The sequence below is a fragment of the Schistocerca nitens genome, chromosome 3 (genome assembly GCF_023898315.1).
Source record: "Schistocerca nitens isolate TAMUIC-IGC-003100 chromosome 3, iqSchNite1.1, whole genome shotgun sequence".
Lineage (NCBI taxonomy): Eukaryota > Metazoa > Arthropoda > Insecta > Orthoptera > Acrididae > Schistocerca > Schistocerca nitens.
Genome location: NC_064616.1, coordinates 321,180,306 through 321,204,143, shown reverse-complemented (window position 1 = coordinate 321,204,143; position 23,838 = coordinate 321,180,306). Strand labels below are relative to the sequence as shown.

General features: G+C 42.4%; 1 long non-coding RNA gene across 1 annotated transcript in view; it reads right to left on the bottom strand.

Moving 5' to 3' along the window:
• Positions 1 to 23,838, bottom strand: part of LOC126249587 (uncharacterized) — a 97,549-nt gene that overhangs the window by 56,709 nt on the left and 17,002 nt on the right. Inside the window, exons 2-3 of the long non-coding RNA XR_007545619.1 lie at positions 10,788 to 10,945; positions 282 to 423 (exon numbers count right to left, since the gene is read on the bottom strand). This is a non-coding gene — a long non-coding RNA (uncharacterized LOC126249587). The remainder of the gene's footprint in view (positions 1 to 281; positions 424 to 10,787; positions 10,946 to 23,838) is intronic.

Here is a 23,838-nt window from a genome sequence, read left to right as displayed (position 1 = left end):
CATAACCCAACAGAAATTGGTGTTTAGTGTCCTGTAACTTCTAAGAATTCAGCGACAACATAGAAAATCAAAATTGCAATGGACATGCTTTATGAATGGTGTTTAGCTCTAACTTCCTCTTACAGAATTTAAGGTACATTAGTGGCGGTAATAACAATAATAATACAATACTCTCAAAAGATTAATACAGTAAGTGCCAGGGGATGTGTAAATTTATGGTTATGGCTCACATTGTTTACTTTATACTGCAGCATAATCGTAAGTGAACTTAAATGACTTACATTTGTTGTTTTGCTGATAGTTAAATTTTTCCTTGGGATAGGCCGTTTCCATTTTTCTAATAATTTTTCTTCCTTTGGAAATGTAAAAACTTGCACTTTCGGTCCCGTCGGGTAATTTCCTTTGCACCCGGTCACACAACATCTGTAAGGCATTTTGTCTATTACTAACACAAATTCGAACTGTGCATCACATAAATAACGTTAAAAACAATTACGTTGTGCTGCATTCACATACTCCCGTGCTCAGCACAACGTTATAAGACACTTGTCGCTTTATATAACAACTCTGTTATTGAAAGCCTCCAATCCAGAAACATCTTTAACGGTACTACCATCGTACCGTACAATAGCAACAGTTATCCAGCCGTTACCATGCTGTGCAGCTGTACTTTTGGTAACAGTAAAGTTCAAAACACCTCCTCAAAACGTAGAAGGGCCCTGAAAGATCACTTGACCTCCAAGACCTGAAGTTGTAGTAATTTCAACATCATCTATTGCCTTATACACAGGAAGGCGCAAACACCTAAATCTCCTCCTATAGCGGGGCATGCCCTCTGTGTAGTCTTCGATGCTGCTGCACGCGCGGCTGCACGACGACTGACGCCGTCTTACTGATAACACCACTTATATAGCAGCGCGACAGGAAGTCCTTATCCCTTGCGCTCTGTTTGAATTTAGTGCTCGCGGTGACCTTTTTCCTTTAAAAAAAACTACACACTGATCTTGCCAAAACCTGAGAAGCGATTCTTCTTGGTGTTGTAGCACTCAGGGGCACTCTGGGATGCTCTCTGCGTGAGGCACCTCTGGGTAACTCTGTGGGCTACCGCTCGATGGCACCAGCATACTGCGCATGCGCAGTCTGTGGCGCTAGTCTCTCTCTGCCGGGAGGCGGGTGGTGGGGCGCGCGGCGACTCTAGTTTTAACAAGTCACCGCGAGCACTAAATTCAAACAGAGCGCAAGTGATAAGGACTTCCTGTCGCGTTGCTATATAAGTGGTGTTATCAGTAAGACGGCATCAGTCGTCGTGCAGCCGCGCGTGCAGCAGCATCGAAGACTACACAGAGAGCATGCCCCGCTATAGGAGGAGATTTAGGCGTTTGCGCCTTCCTGTGTATAAGGCAATAGATGATGTTGAAATTACTACAACTTCAGGTCTTGGAGGTCAAGTGATCCTTCAGGGCCCTTCTACGTTTTGAGGGGGTGTTTTGAACTTTACTGTTACCAGAAGTACAGCTGCACAGCATGGTAATGGCTGGATAACTGTTGCTATTGTATGGTACGATGGTAGTACCGTTAAAGGTGTTTCTGGACTGGAGGCTTTCAATAACAGAGATGTAATTGCTTTTCGTACATTTCAAGTTTGTGAGGTGTTCAATAGGGACATTGGAACATCTTATTTTACTAGTAACATGGCTTTTGTTTTGAGGACTCGGAATCATCGCAAAATAAATGAACAAGAGGGTGTTTGTCTTTGGGTCAAAGGATCCAGAACTTGTTATGAAATAAAAGTTGTTGGTGATATTGTTTATTATTATAAACATTAAATAAAGTGTGTATCCTTGAACCTTTTTCCTTAAAAAAACTACACATTGACCTTGCCAAAAGCCGAGAAGCGATTCTTCTTGGATACCCGTCATGCTGGGCACAGGGAGCGCTCAGGCCTTCTCTAGGTGGCGTTGCTAGGACTCATGAAAGAAGATATACAGGCAATGAAATTAGCTGGTGTAACAACACTGTATGATACAGTGTTATAAAAGATGGCAGAAGCAGTTTTGTTTTGCTTTAGGGTGCAAAAAACAACTGGGGTCATATGCGCCCAAGTCAAAACTATGGAACACAAACACAGAGAGGAGTTAAACGACTATATGTCAGTCCCAGTGGACAGAATAGGAAACAGCTAAAAACAGGCATGCGGAAAAAGGGCTAAAAAAACACCATGCAGAACTGGAGGTCCTAAACTAAAAATTAAATGGCATATTGCTTTGGCAGATAAAAGGTAAAATGAGGTGAACAGCCACACGTCATTCGCTAAAACGGCTGATAAATCAGATGGCAAATCCAAGCTGGAATGTAAATTGTTAAAAAAATGGCATTCCAGCAGGAAGTGGTGGACAGTTAAAATTTGGGTGCAATGTGTACAAAGTGTTGTTGTAGCACCACTTAGGAAATGATGATGGCTAAAAAGACAGTGCCCAATAGGCAGCCGAATTAAAATAATCTCTACCTGGCCGGAGGACCGAGAGAACATCGTTCAAGACACTGGTAGAGGGTTAAAGAACCGAAGCTTATTCCCGTGAAAGGAGGACGATTGGCAATGCCAAAGGGACAGCCCCTCCTGACAGACGGCAACATAAAGATCATCGGAAGGAATATACGTACTCGTGGGCTGAGGTACGAGGACTGCAGCCTCGTTTCCTGGCAGACTGACATGACCAGGGACCCACAGAAACACGACAATGGCTCCACGAAGAGTGAGCAAGTGACAGCTTTTCTGGACCCGCTGCACTAAGGGATGAGCAGTGTATAGTGCACATAGACTTTGGAGGGCACTGAGTGAGTCTGAGCAGAGGACACAATTGGAAAGGCTGTGCCACCGGATGTACTCCGTGGCCTGATACAAGGCAAAGAGCTTGGCTGTAAATACTGAGGAATGAGCCGGAAGCCGATATCAAAAGACATGGGTGCCAAGGACGAAGGCACAACTGACCACATGGTCAGTCGGAGAGCCATTAGTGTAAACAAAGGTACTACTGCCAAGTGCAATGTGAAGGTTGTGATACTGGAGGCGATAGACCAAGGCTGGAGTAATGTTCTTAGGAAGCGAATGAAGGCCAAGATTAACATGGGCCGCTTCCCGAAGCCAAGGTGATGAATGGTTCACACCTACTGGAGAAGGTTACATTAGTGTGAAGTTTAGCCATCGTAGCAAGTGGTGAACGCGGACTCCAGGAAGTAACAGAGAGGAGGGACGAGCCCCATACTGATGATAAAGGAGTCTTCAAAGAATGAGGCAGAGGAGGGGTGACCACACATGGCACACAAACAGTATGCATACTTGCTGAGGAGAAAGTCACGGTGGTTGGACAGTAGTAGTTCAGCAGCTTCAACATACAGACTCTTAACCGGGCTGGTGTAAAAGACGCCCTTGGTCAAATGGATGCCACAATGGTGGATAGTGTTGAGACGGTGTAAGAGGGATGGGCGAGCAGACGCACAAACAAAGCACCCATAGTCAAGTTTTGAACGGACATGGGACCAGTGCAAACAAAGGAGAGTGGTTCGATCAGCACCCCAGGAAGTACCATTGAGGACACGTAGGAGATTGAGGGACCACATACAGTGGGCTGCCAGTTATGACACATGGGAGGACCAAGAATGTTTCCCATCGAGCATGCGCCCCAGAAATTTTGTAGTTTCAACGAATGGAAAGGCAACAGGTCCAAGATGTAGAGGTGATGGGAGAAACCATTTGTCCTGCCAGAAATATACAGATGGTTTTGTCAGGGGAAAAGCGAAATCCATTGTTGATGGTCCAGAAGTAAAGATGATCAAGACAGAGCTGAAGACAACGCTCAGTAAGACAGGTCCGTGGAGAACTGCAATAGATGGCAAAATTGCCTACAGAAAGAGAGAGAGGACAGAACCTTGAGGCACACCATTTTCCTGGATAAAGGTGTCCGGCAAGGCAGATGACGATGATGATGATGATGATGATTATGATGATGATGATACAAATTCCCAACCTTTGCTCAGTCCAATTTCACCACTTTCATAAATGATGAGGACAACACAAACACCCAGTCATGTCGAGGCAGGTGAAAATCACTGAACCCGCCGGGAATCGAATGTGGGACCCCGTGCTCAGGAAGCAAGAACGTGACCGCAACACCACAAGCTGCGGATCCAACAAGGCAGAACCTACACGCACCTTGAAAACTCGGTCTTGTAAAAATGCCTGAAGAAAACAGGGCAGGTGCCCACGGAAGCCCCACGTGTAAAGAGTACAAAGGATACCAGTTCTCCAGCAGGTGTCATAGGCCTTCTCCAAATCGAAAAACATGGCCACAGTCTGGAATTTCCACAGAAAACCATGTATTACATGGGTGGACAAAGTATGAGATGGTCAACTGCAGAACGTCGCGCTCTAAATCCACACTGTGCATTTGTTAGTAAATGTCAAGACTTGAGCCACCACATCAGCCGGGCATGAATCATACGTTCCATCACCTTGCAAAAACAGCTGGCAAGAGAGATGGGGTGGTAGCTAGAAGGAAGGATTTTGTCCTTACCAGGCTTAGGTATGGGTATGAAGGTGGCTTCACACCAGCATCCAGTAAATGTGTCCTCTGCCCAGACGCAGTTGTACGTGTTAAGCAGAAAGTGCTTGCCCGCAAGAGAAAGGTGCTGCAACATCTAAATGTGGATGGCGTGTGGCCCTAGGCCAGAGGATCAGGATGAACTGAGAGCATGATCTAGCTCCCTCTTAGTAAAGACAGCATTGTAGCACTCACAATTCGGAGAAGAGAAGGGCATTGCCTGAAGCTTCTCCACTCATTTCTGATGGAGGAAGGCAGGGTGATAGTGGGAAGCGCTTGAAACTTACACAAAATGGCAACCCAAGGTGTTGGAGTTAGCAATAGGGTGAACAATGACATCATCAGCAACTGTCAGGCCGGAAATTGGGGAATGGGTCTTGGTTCTAGAGAGACGTCTGAGATTGTCCCACACGACAGGGGAAGGTGTGGAACTGTTACAAGAACTAGTGAATGAAATCCGGATAGTTCTAGTTCTGTTCCTATCCTGAAGAATGCAACGACACTTTGAACGCATCTGTTTATAACGAACGCAGTTTGCCAGTGTAAGGTGGCAGTTAAAAATGCGGAGAGCATGTCTACGTGTGCGAATTGCGTCGCAGCATGCCTCAGTCCACCAAGGGACTGGGACACAATGTGGTAGAAAGGAAGTGCGGGGGATGGAACGTTCCACAGCAGTAAAGATAACATTTGTGAGATATTCAACCTAGGCATCACAAATGGGGAAATCTTGTTCTTCGAAGGTCGGCAGGGAGGAGTAAAGCTGCCATTTAGACGTGCAAGCAGATGGGGTAGAGGTCAGCAAACGGATTGCACATGAGAAATTGTTGCTCGAGTAGGTGTCAGAATGAATGGACCACTCAAGACGATGGGCAAGCTGGGCAGTGCAGAGAGATAGGTTCAAGTGGGAATAGGTATGTGAGGAGTCAAAAAGGAAAGTGGTGTGGTCCAGTGTTAAGGCAGAAGAGGTTAAGTTGGTTAAGAAGATCAGCCAAGAGGGCACCCCTCTGACAGGCCCTGGGAGAACCCCAAAGGGTATGATGTGCATTAAAGTTACCGAGTAGCAAAAATGGGGGAGGCAGCTGCCCAATAAGTTGAAGGAAGTCTGCCTTGGTGACAGCGAATGATGGAGGGACATATATAGTACAGAGGGAGAAAGTCAGGTGGGGAACGGAAAGGCGAACTGCCACAGCTTGAAGATTGGTAGTCAGGGAGATGGGTTGACTATGAATGTCATCCTGCATGAGCAGCATGACACCCCCATGACAGGGCATGCCGACCTCAGGGGGAAGGTCAAAACATATCGGTAAGAAATGTGAAAGCTCAAAGCAGTCGTGAGGGTGCAATTTCATTTCCTGACAGCAGAGTACAAGGGGTCGCTGCAACGCTAGAAGCAGCTGTAAATCCTCTTTGTGGGAGCAAAGGCCACGAACATTCCATCGGAGGAGAGTCATGATGAAGAGACATGGGGGTGTCACTTTGGCGGCTGCCGAGTGACAGCTGGGGGAAGAGGCGCTATTACAGGGCACAGAAGCACGAGGATCCTGCTCCATGGGGTCCACAGACTCGTGCGGTCGGTCTGTGGAGTCCACTGCTGCAAAACGGTTGTTGGTGCGCACCCGTGATAGCAGGCTGGCTGGGCAAAGATATCACATGCCAACAACATCGAAGAGCTGCAAGGAACTGGATAAGGTACATTTTCCTTTACCTGGATCTCTTGAACAGCCCGCCTTTCAAGGTACACTGGACACTCCTGAGAGGAGGTGGCATGGCCGCCATTGCAGTTGATACAGCGGGGAGGAGAAGGTGGACAATCGCCCTCGTACGCATCCCTACCACCGGTGACACATTTGGTTGGGTGTCGACAAGGCGTTCTAGTGTGGTTAAAACGATGACACTGGTAGCAGCGCGCCGGGTTCAGAATGTATGGCCAGACAGTGGTGATTTCATAGCCTGCTTTGAGCTTGGATGGAAGCACCACTCTATCAAAGGTGAGAAAGAGAGTGTATGTAGCACTCAGGAGGAATCTGTGTTGTCACCGCCAGACACCACACTTGCTAGTTGGTAGCCTTTAAATCGGCCGCGGTCCGCTAGTATACGTCGGACCCGCGTGTCGCCACTGTCAGTGATTGCAGACTGAGCGCCACCACACGGCAGGTCTAGAGAGACATCCCAGCACTGGCCCCAGTTGTACAGCCGACTTTGCCAGAGATGGATCACTGACAACTACGCTCTCATTTGCCGAGACGATAGTTAGCATAGCCTTCAGCTACGTCATTTGCTACGACCTAGCAAGGCGCCATAGCATTTGATATTGAGATTATAACATGTACCGTCAAGAGCGATGTACACCAATTGTGGATTAAAGTTAAGTATTATATCAGCTACGTACTTTATTTGCTACTATTAATTCCCTTAACTGTTCCAGACCTCGCGCCAGCCTGCGTGAGCTTAAGCGCGTGCCTTTCGGCTTCCTCTCATAGTGACTTGGCTGTCTGGCCAAGTCACTACAGAATCTACCTTTTTCATTACACAATGAACGGCAATGACACCCTCTCATCACAGAGGTAAGATTGTATTTCGGCATCAGTTAGACCGTTGAGCAGCCTGGTGTAAATTACACCACGGGAAGAATTCAAAGTTCTGTGGGCCTTGACATGAACAGGGTAACTGTGGAGAAGTGAGGCAGCAAGCAGTTGTTGTGCTTGAGAATCAGAAGTGGTCTCCAGAGACAAAGTGCCATTCCTTAAACGAGAACAGGATTCCACAGGGCCAGAAATTGCATCTAAACCTTTCTGAATAATAAATGGATTTACTGTGGTGAAGGACTGACCATCTTCAGTACGTGAGACCACGAGGAACTGTGGTGCAGCGGGAAGGATCTCTGAATCATTAGCCTTGTTGCGTTTATGTTTTGTAGAAGTTGAGTGGGAAGATGATTGACTCATTCCGAGGAAATCCCCCATGATTGCCAGAGTCTCCAATGGCGCGCTCCTTCCAACTGGGGGGCCCCTTCGCAAGGGGGTGCGCCCGCCTTAGGTGATTATTCACACCTCCCGAACACCTGACTGAGGGACCAACTGGCAATTTGGAAAGGTTACAGCTCAGGCAATCACCCCTCCCTGGGCCTGGCCTGTACCAGGGGGTAAGTGCAAAACCTACCTGTCGACCCGGGGGCTGGCAATTACGCGTTACCCAGTCACCTTTTATGCAGCAGATGCGCGGGCTGGCCTTCAGGAGCGCACAGGTAGGAAGAAGAAAACAGAGGATCCTCAAACGCTGAGACGGAGGAACAAGAGGAGAGGGGAAACAAAGAAAGGAAAAGGGAGTGAAAAACAAACGAAGATAGAAGAGGCAAACACAAGAGTATACCACATGCCTACTAAGAGGAAGACATGTAATTAGTCAAAAAACATAAGAAGGTATTCTAAAATACAAAAGTCACTACAGTAGAAAAGATAATGGTGAAAAATTCTGTGTGTTGATGGAATATTCCATACAAAGTTGCTACAACCATTATAAAGATGAATATTGTCCCGATATCAAAGCGAAGCCAGTATCTTTTTGATAAGTATCATCGCATCTTGATTCAAGATCTCAATATTTCATTCAAACTGCCAAAATCAGATACTTGCCCAAGATGCAATTAAAATGAAATTCAACTGATAGAAGCAAAAAATGACATAGAAAAATTAAGAGAAATAAATGTACAGGAGTTACAGCTCAGAAAATCCCAGGCAGGCCAAGATAATATAAAAGTGCAAACAGAGAAGGCAGTTTTTGATAAAGACATTCACATAATAACTTTCAATCTACAACAGGCATTGCTCACTTCTAAACTCTCTACAGGTTCAATATTCTGTAAGTGGAAACTGTGGGCATATAACTTCAGCATCAAGGGGTTAAGAGGAAATAGGCAGCTGCTTACGAAGTATTTTGAAGATCACAATATATGAGGGAATAAGTTGACTGCAATTTAAGACAACTGCTCTGGGCAAAACAAAAACTGGAACATTGTGTTTGTTTGGATGCTGCTTATAGCTAAAGGAAGATTTTCCACCACTGATAGCCACTTCCCACTCCCTGAACATTCCGTGTTGCCAAGTGATCGAGATTTTGCTGTTGTGAAGCAATATGTTTGCCGACATGTGCAGTTTGTATATGCCCCTCAAGACTGGGTGGACATCTTTAAGTGCAGAAAAAAGTGACCATTTTGTGTCCATGTTACATCATCAGAAGATTTTGTATGCATCAGTGACATGAGATCTACATTTAGTCAAAAGAATATCTCAGTAGAAGGGCACACAGTGTTATTGCAAGATGCTGTACGGCTCCTCCTTCATGGAGATGACCCAGGAATCTTGTTCGTATCAAATACATTTCATGGGGAAGATTGGCAGAAAGTCAGTTTACACAAACAAGGTTGCCCTACAACCTTAAAAGGAACCAGTCTTCAAAAGAAGTATTCCGGGTCAGTTCCAACTGACTCTAAGAACAGACAAGACCTCATATCTGCACTGAACTGGATACCACCTATTATCACAAATTCTACAAAACAATAAAAACTAAGAAGACATCTACAAATCAGGATGAGTACATAGATGCAACTGAAGATGAAAGGTGAGAATTTTCAGCTGTCCTGTGTTTGTTGCAGGAAAACAATGGTATGCCACATAATATGTTCGCCACAGCTAGGAGAAGGTAGCGTTTTGGTCATTATTAACTCAAAGTTAGTATTCTTTCCATTGATTTGTGTGCTTAAGATGATGTACAGTGACTACTAGTTGCATAAATAATGAAATATTAGTAACTTACGTATGAAATTTTTTTTTAACTTTTCCAATTGAATATCTCTCTGTGGGTTGAATATCTCTAATGTGGGTTACCATTACATTTCCCCATACCCTTCAAATAATCCATGACAGATGGAGCCAGGACGACGTAAAAAGCTGAGAAGCACTGGCAACTTGGGCATACATGGCCAAGAGAACTCTACTAGCATCAAATATAGGCTTTTATTTGAGGAAGAAACTCCTGAGAATCTGGTAGTGAAATATGGCCTGTGGGCAAACTGGAAGAGAAGAGAACTGAAGCATAAGGGATGTGGTGCTACAGAAGAATGATGAGAATTGGGTGGACTCATAAGATAAGGAATGAGGTGGTGATCTGCAGAATTGGCATGAAAAGGAATATATGGGAAACACTGACAAGAAGAAGGGACAGGATGATCCAATAATGACTGAAAAAAGAAGTGGTTTGTCGTATGTTAATTTAATGACTAAAATCGTAACCCATGACCCTACAGATTTCATAAACTATTCTCAGATGATGAGTTCTAAAAGACTGTTCCCACAGCAAAACATGGGAGGTGATGTAGCTCACACACATTAGCACATCCAGCTGAAGGTGTTGTATCAACTTTGAAGACAAACTTTTTGGCAATGACAGAAATAACAAGGGATCTAACAATTTCACAACCATGGTGTCTGAGCTCTAACCAAGCTACAAGCAAAAAGTCAGAAGTGGAAGACCAATTGCAAAGCACTGTTTCACCTGCATGCTGGTTTAGATTTTAAACTAAGTTACATGAGCTTTGTATTCTGGCTTTGGTTTGTTGTTGGTCTGTTTGAAGCTCACAGCAAATTCAGCACAGTTAGCACCACTGATAACATGGTGGACAAACAGAGTTAAGTATCTCAAGTGAGTGGATCTCTGAAATCTCAACATATTCATACAAAAAACAGCTAAATATTTGTGACAATGTAGAATATAAATGTCATTTAAGCTGTACTCTTTGGTTCTTGCCAACCTGCATCCTCAGAAATCTCAACATATTCAGAAATAAACAGCAAATATTTCTGACAAGTGAGGAATAGAGGAAAGTGCCCTGAACTGGACTCTCCTCCCTAAACTGGAGTCCCTACTTTTCCATGTTTAAACTCTGCCTATATTAGTACACACTCTTATTCTCTTTGAATTATCTTGCTAATTCCAAGAGGATAAAAGGAGCACTAATAAAAGAAAGTGGAGTCTGTCTACACTGACTAAAGCTATTGATGCAGTTCAAAAAGAGGTCAGTTGGAAAAAAGCCAGTAAACAGTTTAATGTCTCAGAACAAGCTCTTATAAAGGCATCAAACATTAAGTACAGTTCACCTGAGCAAGCAGCAAAAACAAAAAGAAGCATACTTACAATTTTGGTACAGATTTTGAAGAGGAGCTGGTTTAGTACTGTCTTGCTATGGAAGCTTCCTTCTTCATGTTTACTTGTAATAACTTGTGAAGAATGGCTCTACAACTGGCACTGTCAGAAAAATCTACAGGAACATCGAACAGCAGGGCTCTTGGGTTCTGCAAAGAAAACAGAGAGAAATTCTGTAACTTCTGGAATATGTTAGTGTATATTATACCTACTTATGTTTTCTCTGATTTATTACCCCTTTCTAATCTTGTTTAGTGTTATTTTGATTATTTTCAGAAGGGATCAAATTTTGGCAGCTATTTTTCAAACTTGCTATGTGTGAAGTTCTTTTTGATTTCTTTTTCATAGCTTTGCAGTATGTTTTCTATTACAAAAACATTAATGGGGCTTAGCATTATAAAGTAAATATTTCAAGCATCTGAAACAGAATTTTTTACCATGAAACAATAAATAAATAAATAAAATAAAAAACAAAATGTAGATCCCTTTTAGTACTTTCCTCTTTAAATGTCACTGCTGCTCATTCACTCACAGCAATGTGATCTGCACTCTTAGGTTCCTGCCTAACCACACCCATGGAAACTGACATTGCCAGAAAAAATGGTTAAATATTTCAGAGAAGTTAGAACACAAATATCACTGATGGTCTCTGATTTTGTCAGGAATGCAAGGATGAAGGAAAAAATTAGCATATAAAAAGCATGCACCTATTTCCTTTGACATGGCAGAGTTGCCACAAGGTCCCCCAACCGAAATTCCCTCATATTTCTCTAATTTCCAGACAAGTTTTAGCATTTTTCCCTGAAAAATTTTGAGATTTGGGGTAACTAAAGACGTAAGTTGACAAAAAAATATAAGGACATCTATATTTCCAAATGCGTGAGCAAAAATCTTAAGTACTAACATCATCAACGTCTATTGTAATGAACTGTTTTAAGATGGAGAAAGCAATTGAAATGTTATAATTATTTCATTAAGACCAATGAAGTCATTTTATTTCAATAAAACACATTTGGTGACAAAAATGCACATTTCATTGGAGCCACAAGACAGATTTAAAATACTTTGATGATTTCAGAAATAACCCCAGGAAAAAGTAGGCCTCTTGAAAGAAGTGTGTAAGGCAGGGAAGAGTTGTGTAAACCAACACTATAGGTGACTGCCAATAAAATGTTGGTTCTACTATGCTCGTTATTGTCGGTTATTAACCACTATATTATGTCTATTATTTTACAGGTAGTGTGTGGTTTTTCTATCAAGAAATACATTAGTACATAGTATACAAACTCTTCTTCTTATCGTCCATAATTTCTAATATATAAACTACTTTTGAAGTGCCAGAATGTACTAGAATAAATACACTCCTGGAAATGGAAAAAAGAACACATTGACACCGGTGTGTCAGACCCACCATACTTGCTCCGGACACTGCGAGAGGGCTGTACAAGCAATGATCACACGCACGGCACAGCGGACACACCAGGAACCGCGGTGTTGGCCGTCGAATGGCGCTAGCTGCGCAGCATTTGTGCACCGCCGCCGTCAGTGTCAGCCAGTCTGCCGTGGCATACGGAGCTCCATCGCAGTCTTTAACACTGGTAGCATGCCGCGACAGCGTGGACGTGAACCGTATGTGCAGTTGACGGACTTTGAGCGAGGGCGTATAGTGGGCATGCGGGAGGCCGGGTGGACGTACCGCCGAATTGCTCAACACGTGGGGCGTGAGGTCTCCACAGTACATCGATGTTGTCGCCAGTGGTCGGCGGAAGGTGCACGTGCCCGTCGACCTGGGACCGGACCGCAGCGACGCACGGATGCACGCCAAGACCGTAGGATCCTACGCAGTGCCGTAGGGGACCGCACCGCCACTTCCCAGCAAATTAGGGACACTGTTGCTCCTGGGGTATCGGCGAGGACCATTCGCAACCGTCTCCATGAAGCTGGGCTACGGTCCCGCACACCGTTAGGCCGTCTTCCGCTCACGCCCCAACATCGTGCAGCCCGCCTCCAGTGGTGTCGCGACAGGCGTGAATGGAGGGACGAATGGAGACGTGTCGTCTTCAGCGATGAGAGTCGCTTCTGCCTTGGTGCCAATGATGGTCGTATGCGTGTTCGGCGCCGTGCAGGTGAGCGCCACAATCAGGACTGCATACGATCGAGGCACACAGGGCCAACACCCGGCATCATGGTGTGGGGAGCGATCTCCTACACTGGCCGTACACCACTGGTGATCGTCGAGGGGACACTGAATAGTGCACGGTACATCCAAACCGTCATCGAACTCATCGTTCTACCATTCCTAGACCGGCAAGGGAACTTGCTGTTCCAACAGGACAATGCACGTCCGCATGTATCCCGTGCCACCCAACGTGCTCTAGAAGGTGTAAGTCAACTACCCTGGCCAGCAAGATCTCCGGATCTGTCCCCCATTGAGCATGTTTGGGACTGGATGAAGCGTCGTCTCACGCGGTCTGCACGTCCAGCACGAACGCTGGTCCAACTGAGGCACCAGGTGGAAATGGCATGGCAAGCCGTTCCACAGGACTACATCCAGCATCTCTACGATCGTCTCCATGGGAGAATAGCAGCCTGCATTGCTGCGAAAGGTGGATATACACTGTACTAGTGCCGACATTGTGCATGCTCTGTTGCCTGTGTCTATGTGCCTGTGGTTCTGTCAGTGTGATCATGTGATGTATCTGACCCCAGGAATGTGTCAATAAAGTTTCCCCTTCCTGGGACAATGAATTCACGGTGTTCTTATTTCAATTTCCAGGAGTGTAGAATGTCTATAAAGTACTGTACAATGTAATTGCTGTGAGACAGTCGCAATTCCTGAAACCCATTGCTCATTGCCTCCAGCCTGCCCAGGAGCACCGCAGTCCTGGGCCCATCCATAAACCACAAAAATGCGCTGCATTACACCACACACAGATAGGCCTGGACTGATAGGTGAGATTAGATCCAACGGACAGGGACTGCACATTAGCGGGAACAGAATGGCTTCAGATCGGCAGGCCCAATCCGCTAAAAGATACCTGCAGAAATGACCTGTGGTTTTGGCCTGTCATGGAAGTCTACTCGTGTGGCCAGCTATTCACATGCCGCAGACACCATGTTGATGAAATGAGACCTTGGTGATCAATCCATGCAACAGGTAAGTTGCACAAATACTCTGAGAATCAGTACTCACCGTGGATATGATCACTGAGCTGCAGACAGCCACATGGAAAAGACAATCATACTCTCACAACTAAATTTTTGGCCATAGCTTTTGTCAGAAAATGACAGCACACAAGTATTCATACAGTCACTCAGACACAATACGTGCACACATGACCACCGTCTCTGGCAACTGCATCAACTGTGTCTGAGATTCAAATCCAAACAAACCACTCCTCATGCCTCCTTGCCTCTCGGCAGCAGCAACTAGGCTAGCGGCAAGAAGTGGTGGCAGCACTAACTGCAAGCTGGGGGGGATGGTAGAAAGGGGAGAAACAGTAAGAATGAGGGAGTAGGGAAGTGGTGCATATACTAAGCTGAACCCAGCCAGTGACGATGCCCGACATCTCAATAAACAAACCATTACATCCACTGAGACAAAAAGGAGATTTTTTCCAGCATTTTTTTCATATTTCCCTGATTTTCTTGACACATTAGAAATTCCCTGACTTCCAGAACTTGTGGCAATGCTGCATGGTAATACAATGTCTCCAACCACACTGTGGATTTGTAAAAAAGTTATTGTTCATGTTGAGATCTCTTGATAACTTTTACTGTTGATTTGTCATTACCTCATGCTAAAAAATCCTTCAAAGGGTGATAAGTTTGTGATAAATCTTCAATGTGTCAAGAACAACTTAAGTAAGAAAACGAATATAAAACTGCCCATGGGTGAAACAATGCACTTTTTGACTGGCCTTCCAGTTCCGCCTCTTCCTTGGTCACTTGGTTAGAGTTATATATAGCCAATATACCTACAGCCTATATAAGGCTATAGGTAAAATCTGAAAGATACAATCATCCCAACAACTGTAACCAATATCGTGATGTGCACATTCAAGCTGAAAGTGCAGTTGTGTATTGAGGAATGTTATAAACTGTAGATTTATTTACTTAGTCCTAGTAAAATGATTATACTGGACTTAATGATACAGGGTACTTTTCCGGCTCAATATTATGTAAAAATCAACATCTATTTCTTTCAGGCACTGTTCATAATGTATATGTTCTACATATTTTTTTGTTGATATCAGGTAATGCAGCAAACTTTCAAAAAAATTAGAAGTATTTTGAATATTTTTGAACCTGCTTAGGGTTATTAAAAAAATTACAAAGAAATTGATGCTTTTTTTTTTCAAAATGCTTCCTGAAATTGAGTTGCCACTTAATCCTATGTTATAAATTTGAAGGAGACCAAATTTTTACCAGATATGCGTGACATGATGGCTGAGTTACTAGACCTATTTAATTCCACCTATTGTGTATATTACAATGATAAAAACTTATCACATTTTATATTTTAATTTTTAAAATGTTATTTTTTTCTATAGTTTAGTTGATTCTGCAATAAAGGTTAGGTCTACTACGTAAGTATGGACTACTGCAAGTCACAGAAAAAAATCAAGAGCAATGCTTTATAAACTTTAGGAAATATTTTTATCTGAATTCTGGAAAATACAACTTGCGGGAAATTGCAAATGAAGATATGAGTCCAATTAAACTGTGCCTCAGAACATTCCTGAAGCATAGTCTTCATCCTGCAGCATTTCTTCAGCTTCAAGCTTCCTCTTGGCATTCCTTTTAGCACTTCTTGCTTCTTTGGTAACTTGAAGAATGAATCTCTCAGCTCATGCACCCGTTATCTGCCACACACAAGCAATATTAGAGCCACATTTACCTAAATTTCTCAGGACTTCCAACCTTGCCATCACTCCAGCATTGAAACGTATCACTCCATCTAGTACACCAACTTTTAACGTATTTAGTCCTACAAAAACATTCTTGGGTAATCTTTCCCATATGCAATGGCTGAAACTTTCATTTGTATTCTGAGTGCCCCCATGAAGACATTTACTGAGCACAACGGGGTCACTCAGGTCTCTAAAAATTGGTTTTATTTCATTCATAATAGACTCAGGGAGAGAATGCTTATTATGGTATATTTGACCACTGTTTTAGCTTTTTGGTAACCACACCAAGAATCTGCTCCTTTAGGGCAAAGATCGTGAACAGGGTGGTCATCTGTGGCCAACTTATGAAAGCAGGTGGCCAATACAGCTTTTCTCATTACTATATCATCATTCAGAGGTGCAGTTCGTCTAATGGCCAGTCCATAATAACTCTGAAGGAAGTATATTTCAGTTTGTCAATTTGCCTCAGCCAGACAGAGATTTTCCATCATATAGCAACTTCCCTTTCATTTCTCTTCGTAGCTTCCTCAATCTAGCACCCACCCTCTTTTGGACACGTCCACAACACACCAGTTTTGTTACCAAGGTATCACCATAAACATTGAACTTAGCAATTTTATTGAAAGCTTTAGAGTCCCCACTTCATATTTCCAACATTATAAACAGGCACCAATCGCTGAAATATTTTTAGAGCTCCATCACACTCCATACCTCCATTGAAATATCACAATTCTTAGAACACTGATGTTCAATAAGTCATTCAGTGTTACCACGGCAGGTGTGGCAGTACTTAGATATGCACTCAACATCAACAACTTTTCCATTCTCCAGAAAAGTAACACTTACAACACCATTCAAGGAATGATGTCCTGGACGTTGCCATGTTGCATCAAATGCAACAGCAATGTCCCTGGTTCCACTAATATTTCCAGTTTCTTCTACTGCATGTTTCATAGATGGTTTAGACACAACCGTCATGGCACCTAAAAGTATTTTTATTTACTTGCTGAAACTACTGACAGAGGGAGGAAGGTCCATCAAACCACAAAACGTTTGAGCAGCCTTTTTTACTTTTCATATTACACGCATTGCATACACTAACTTCCAAATTCACACAATATGAATTATGCACAATGTTTGAAATCATTTTCGAGGTAGATTTATTGCAGGACCTACAAATAGCAACTAATTTTGACACTCAAAACTTCCTGATACTTTGTTGTTGAGTTATTTCCAGACAACAATGTTTACATTTAGCCACTTCCTTTGTCAAAGAAGGTAAGATGCCCACATCAACAACAATAAATCCACTACAAACAGCATCATTATTAACACAAAAATTTGAATCACCAGGAGGCGTGCCATGTGGGAGTTTCTGCCCTGAAGAACTGATACATTGGTTACTTTCAACAGTGTGGCTTGCTATGTTTGTGAACTGGTTACCTCCTTTTATTGAATTTCTTGATGTGTGGCATAGTTCATATTTATTGCACACTAAAGGATATGTACTTCCACAAATATATGTAGCACTTGAGCAACAAACATTCAGTAACACCTAAACAAACTGCTTCAGCAAAACAAAAGTAAATACTAGCAAAGACAATCATTTACAGACACTAGAAACCTGCACTGTTACCAACATATACAATGTGTCATATCAATGTATAATTGCTGGAAACAGAAAGTTTACAGTTCTTTTCGAAATAATACTGGTTTCTGTAGCAGAAATAAAGGGGGCGTGGCAGCATACACGACCGCAACTTTAAAATTTGGTATATATAGGTCATTTTTCATTTGAAACCCTATAATGTACATATCAATGTAAGTTTCCTTTAATCTACATCTATGGTCACAAACATTTTGTTAACAGATTACCGGTTTTGGTCTTTAATGCCGAAACCAATAATCTGTTAACAAAATTTTGTGACCATAGACGTAAATTAAAGGAAACTTATTACATATACAGGTCACTGATTTTTTGGGACTGTGTCACAGCTTGTGAAACTAGTGCCATATCAATGTAATCAGAAAAGACTACAGAATTTAATAAAGCTATAAAAAATTCGATTTTTCCACCTTTTATAAGTACTGTGCATCCTTAACTCTAGTCATCATAGATAACAGGTTTCAAGATTGTATCAGTTCCATACATTATACATTACAAAAGTTACAGATCTATATATTTATTGTAGCTCAAGTATTCACTTACTGAATAGAAGCAGTGGTACTGTTGACACACTCCTCCAATGTATCTTTCAAAAGCATTAACATGAAATATACATTTTATACCATTTGGCAACTTGTTGGATAGTTTTATTCCCATGAAAAATGTATGTTTCTGATACAAACTTATATTAGGTGGAAGTAAATGCAAGTTACCTATTAATCTAGTGTTGTGATTATGTAAGTCACAGTGTTTTCTAATGCTGTTATTTCCAATTACATCTTATAAGTATACATTGGTATGTCAAAAAGAAACATGCATGGGAGTGGTAGCACACTCCGTGTTTTAAATATCAGTTTACATGGTGTAATAAACCTAATGTCTCTTTTTTGGATTCTGAAGGGGCCAGAGCTGTTGGTGAATTTTCCCAGAATATGAGTCAATATTTTAGATGTGCATTAAAATGTGTGTCACAGGCAGACATTAGAGCCTGTTCATTTAGGCATCCTCTTTGGGCCTTAAAAGATGGCAGCTTGGCATTAATGTGTTCAATATATGTGTCCCATTTAAGATAATTCTGAATCTAAATGCCAAGAAATTGTGTTATTTCTTCATTCACAATGGGCTGTTGGTTGAGACTGATATCTCGACAAGTCGAAGTGTTGGTTTGACAGTCATGGAAATTTAATGCTACTGTTCTCCTGTTTATTATAAGCTGGTTCGCTTCTGACCATTTACTTAACTGATTTGTAACTGTTTACTTCCTGTTGGATATAATCATTTTTGCTGCTTTTAATAAGTGTGTCATGAGAATATACAATTTTTTTGTGAGATTCAACATGCATATCCAGATCATTGATATACACACATCAAAAAAAGTTTTGCATCACCTCGGTTCTGAGAGTTCCAGAACCTGTACAGAAAATTGGAATAGAGATCTACATAAACATCATTTCCGCCCTTTTTATTGCTCATGAAAACCACACATTGCATGTTGTACCCCCATACAGTGAGACCTTCAGATGCGGTGGTCCAGATTGCTGTACACACCGGTACCTCTAATACCCAGTAGCACGTCCTTTTGCCTTGATGCATGCCTGTATTCGTCGTGGCATACTGTCCACAAGTTAATCACGGCATTGTCGGTCCAGATTGTCCCACTCCTCCACGGCGATTCGGTGTAGATCCCTCAGAGTGGTTGGTGGGTCACATTGTCCATAAACAGCCCGTTTCAATCTATCCTAGGCACTAGGCATGTTCGATAGGGTTCAAGTCTGGAGGACATCCTGGCCACTCTAGTCGAGCGATGTCATTAACTTGAAGGAAGTCATTCACAAGATGTGCACGATGGGAGTGCGAACTGTCGTCCATAAAGACGAATGTCTCTCCAATATGCTGGCGATGTGGTTGCACTATCTCTCATAGGATGTCATTCACGATCCGTACAGCTGCTATGGCACCTTCCATGACCAACAGCAGCATACGTCGGCACCACATAATGCCACCCCAGGGAACCTCCACCTTGCTGCACTCGCTGGACAGTGTGTCTAAGGCATTCAGCCTGACCAGGTTGCCTCCAAACATCTCCGACAATTGGTTGAAGGCATTTGTGACACTCATCAGTGAAGAGAACGTGATGCCAATCCTGAGCAATCCATTCGGCATGTTGTTGGGCCCATCTGTACTGCGCTGCATGGGATAGTGGTTTTAAAGATGGACCTCACTGTGGTCATCCGGAGTGAAGTTGTGCATCATGCAGCCTATTGTGCAGTTTGGAGTTGCAACATGACGTCCTGTGGCTGCACGAAAAGCATTATTCAACATGGTGGCATTGCTGTCAGGGATCCTCCGAGCCATAATCCATAGGTAGCGGTCTCATCCACTGTAGTAGTAGCCCTTGGGTGGCCTGAGCGACGCATGTCATCGACAGTTCCTCGATGTCCGAACAACATCGCTTTGGTTCACTCTGAGATGCCTGAACACTTCCATTGTTGGGAGGCCTTCCTGGCACAAAGTAACAATGTGGACACGATCAAACCATGGTATTGACTGTCTAGGCATAGTTGAACGACAGACAACATGAGCTGTGAACATCATTCCTGGTGGAATGACTGGAACTGATCGGCTGTCGGACCCCCTCCGCCTAATAGGCACTGCTCATGCATGGTTGTTTACATCTTTGGACAGGTTTAGTGACATCTCAGAATAGTCAAAGGGACCGTGTCTGTGAAAGAATATTCACAGTCAACATCTATTTCCAAGAGTTTTGGGAACCGGGGTGATGCAAAACTTTTTTGATGAGGGAATATCAGGAAAAGAGGTCCCGTTACTGACCTGCGGGGTACCCAATAGGTGACCGTGTTCTTCTGACAGGTGTTCCGAGACTATTTGTGCTTTCTCATCTACATGTCTACATTACTTACGTTGGAAACCATATCAGCAACAGGCTCATTCCATTTTTATTAATAAAATTTATTAACTTACTGTACATTATTTTTCCAATACTTCTGGAAAACAAGATGTTAATGTAATGGGGCGATAGTTTGTCAGTGTATTTTCCACCAACTGTGACTACTGGAATAACTTTGGATGTTTTTAGCTGATCACGAAAGATCCTCATCTCTGATGAGCAGTTACATACAATGTGTGATCAAAAGTATCCGGACACCCCAAAAACATATGTTTCTCATATTAGGTGCATTGTGCTGCCACCTACTGCCAGGTACTCCATATCAGTGACATAAGTGGTCTTTAGACATCGTGAGAGAGAAGAATGGGGTGCTCCGCAGAACTCATGGACTTCAAACATGGTCAGGTGATTGGATGTCACTTGTGTCATATGTCTGTATGTGAGATTTCCACACTCCTAAACATCCCTAGGTCCACTGTTTCTGATGTGATAGTGAATTGGAAATGTGAAAGGGCACTTACAACACAAAAGCATACAGGACGACCGCGTCTGTTGATTGACAGAGACTGCCGACAGTTTTAGAGGGTCGTAATGTGTAGGAGGCAGACATCTATCCAGACCATCACTCAGGAATTCCGAACTGCATAAGGATCCACTGCATGTACTATGACAGTTAGGCAGCAGGTGATAAAACTTGGATTTCATGGTCAAGCGGCTGCTCATAAGCCACACATCATGCCAGTAAATGCCAAACATTGGTGCCTTGCTTGGTGTAAGGAGCGTAAACATAGGACGATTGAACAGTGGAAAAACGTTGCATGGAGTGGAAGATTCATGGTACACAATGTGGCAATCCGATGGCAGGGTGCGGGTATGCTGAATGCCCAGTGAACCTCATCTGCCAGCGTGTGTAGTGCCAACAGTAAAATTCGGAGGCGGTGTTGTTATGTTGTGCTCATGTTTTTCATGGAGGGGGCTTGCACCCCTTGTTGTTTTCTGTGACACTACCACAACACAGGCTTACATTGATGTTTTAAGCACCTTCTTGTTTCCCACCGTTTAAGAGCAGTTCAGGGATGGCGACTGCATCTTTCAACATGATCAAGCACCTGTTCATAATGCCCGGCCTGTGGCACAGTGGTTTCATCACAATAACATCCCTGTAATGGACTGGCCTCCACAGAGTACATACCTGAATCCTACTGAACACCTTTGGGATGTTTTGGAATGCCGACTTCATGCCAGGCCTCACCGACTGAGATCAATACCTCTCCTCAGTGCAGCACTCCATGAAGAATGTGCTGCCATTCCCCAAGAAACCTTCCAGCACCTGACTGAACGTATGCCTGTGAGAGTGGAAGCTATCAAGGCTAAGGGTGGGCCAACACCATATTGAATTACAGCATTAACAATGGAGGGTGCCACAAACTAAGTTATTTTCAGCCAGCTGTCCAGATACTTTTGATCATGTTGTGTATATGAGTGACGGGGTTAATAATATTTTGGAGGGTGAGCTGTAAGACTCTGCTGTATATGCCCTCAATTTCTGCTGAGTAGGTTAATTTTTGATCTGTAATATCCTTGAATTTCCTTCCTGCTTGCATGATCCACAAACACTGATAATTTGCAGCTGTTGATCTTGTTTCCTGTTGGCTGCCGATTTGCAACAAAATTAGTTTTTGTAAATTTTCATTTATTCCAGTGATGTAGCTGTGAATATATTTGCTGTTTCACATGGTTCTTAAATCTTTGTATTGTTATGTAACAACACCATATTCTCATTGGTTTTCTTATTTTTGCTGTTTCCTTTTTTATATAGTCCCTCATAGCTTTTACTTGTACAATTTTTTATGTACCTATAATTGTGCACATTTTATGTGACTTTTCCTTGCAGATTTGGTGCAGTTCCCTTTTTTCTGGCAAGAAGTTCTAGTTCCTTTAGTAATCTAGCCATCATTTCTGGCATTTATAAATTTTAGAGAGAAGGCTGTATCAAAATTCTGTATCAGTTTTTCCAGAAATATTTAGAATTTTATACCCAAACTCTGCACTTCATACATAGCACACCAGTCTTCATTGCCCAGTAATGAATTGAAGCAGTTTATGCTTTCCTGGTGGTCTTATGTTTGATCTGATTGATTGATATGTTTATTAATCCGTATAACAAAACTAATTGTATGGATGCCATCAATTGTGTCTTATGAACTAAAACATACATGGGTTCTTACAATGTTTACAATTCAATTGTTACAATATTTATAATTATGCCACATGCTGTCGCTCTATATAGGCCTATGTGGTATTTGTGTCTACTAAATAACTATCTGTAATTATTCTAAATACTCATTTACCTTGTAATAACTTTTGCTTAATAAATATGTTTTAGCTTTTGGTTGAAGATATGAAGTTAACTTACACCTTTTATTAAATGTGGCAATCTGTTGTACAGCTTTATGCCATTATGTAGCATACTATTCTGTTTTTTGGACTTATTTGTCCTGTTTAGGTATAAGTAGTGGCTGGATTTAGTTTCATGGTCATATATTGAGCTGTTTGTAGCATAGAGATGAATATTTTTCTTTACATACATTACAGTCAGGAAAATGTATTCACATGGGACAGTCAGAATTTCTAGTTTTTTGAATAAGTCAGTACAATGGGCCCTATTGCTGCTATTTGTGATTATCCGTACACCTCTTTTCTGTACCTTGAAGACAGACCAAATATTCCCATCACTTGTTCCCCAAAACATGATTCCATAATTGATGATTGAGTGTATGTATCCAAAACATGTCTTTTGAGGCATGAAATATTGGACACTGGCACAAGTATTCATATAGCATAACATGCTGTGGATACTCTCTTTGTTAAAGCTTTTACATGTTCTGTCCATTTGAACTGATGATACACCTTCAACCCCCAAAAATTTGGTATCTATTACACATTCTATTACATCATTGTTAACTGTTAATTTATCATCACTGTCTTCTATTCAACTGTAAGTACGTACTATTAGTTTTCTTTACATTTGAAGTGACATTATTTTTCTGTGACCACTTGTGAACATCTTTGAGGGCTGCATTAGCCTTTTCTGTCAATGTGTTGAAATTCTGGCTGTGATCACTGTGTTGCTATCATCAGCAAATAGTATTTTTCCCACACATCTGATACTCTGTGGAAAATAATTAATGTAAATAACAAAAAGGATTGGACCTAATGCACTACCTTGTAGGACCCCTATATTTTTTGGATCTCCTAAGTGTTTTACTGGAAATCCGTCTGAAGTATGTGAAATCTCAACATGCTGCATCTGGTTTTCTAGGCAGGACTTAAACCACTTCTTATTCCTCATAACTCTAATTTATGTAATAAAATTATGTGGTCTACTGTATCAAATGCCTTTGACAAGTTCAAGAAAATTCCATTCATATGGTCAGCTATGTCCAGTGCCTCAAGAATGACCACTGTAAGCTGTGCAATAGCTGATTCTGTACCTCTTTTTGGCATGAAACCATGTTGTTCTTTGCAAAGAAGGTTAAACTTATTTAGATACTG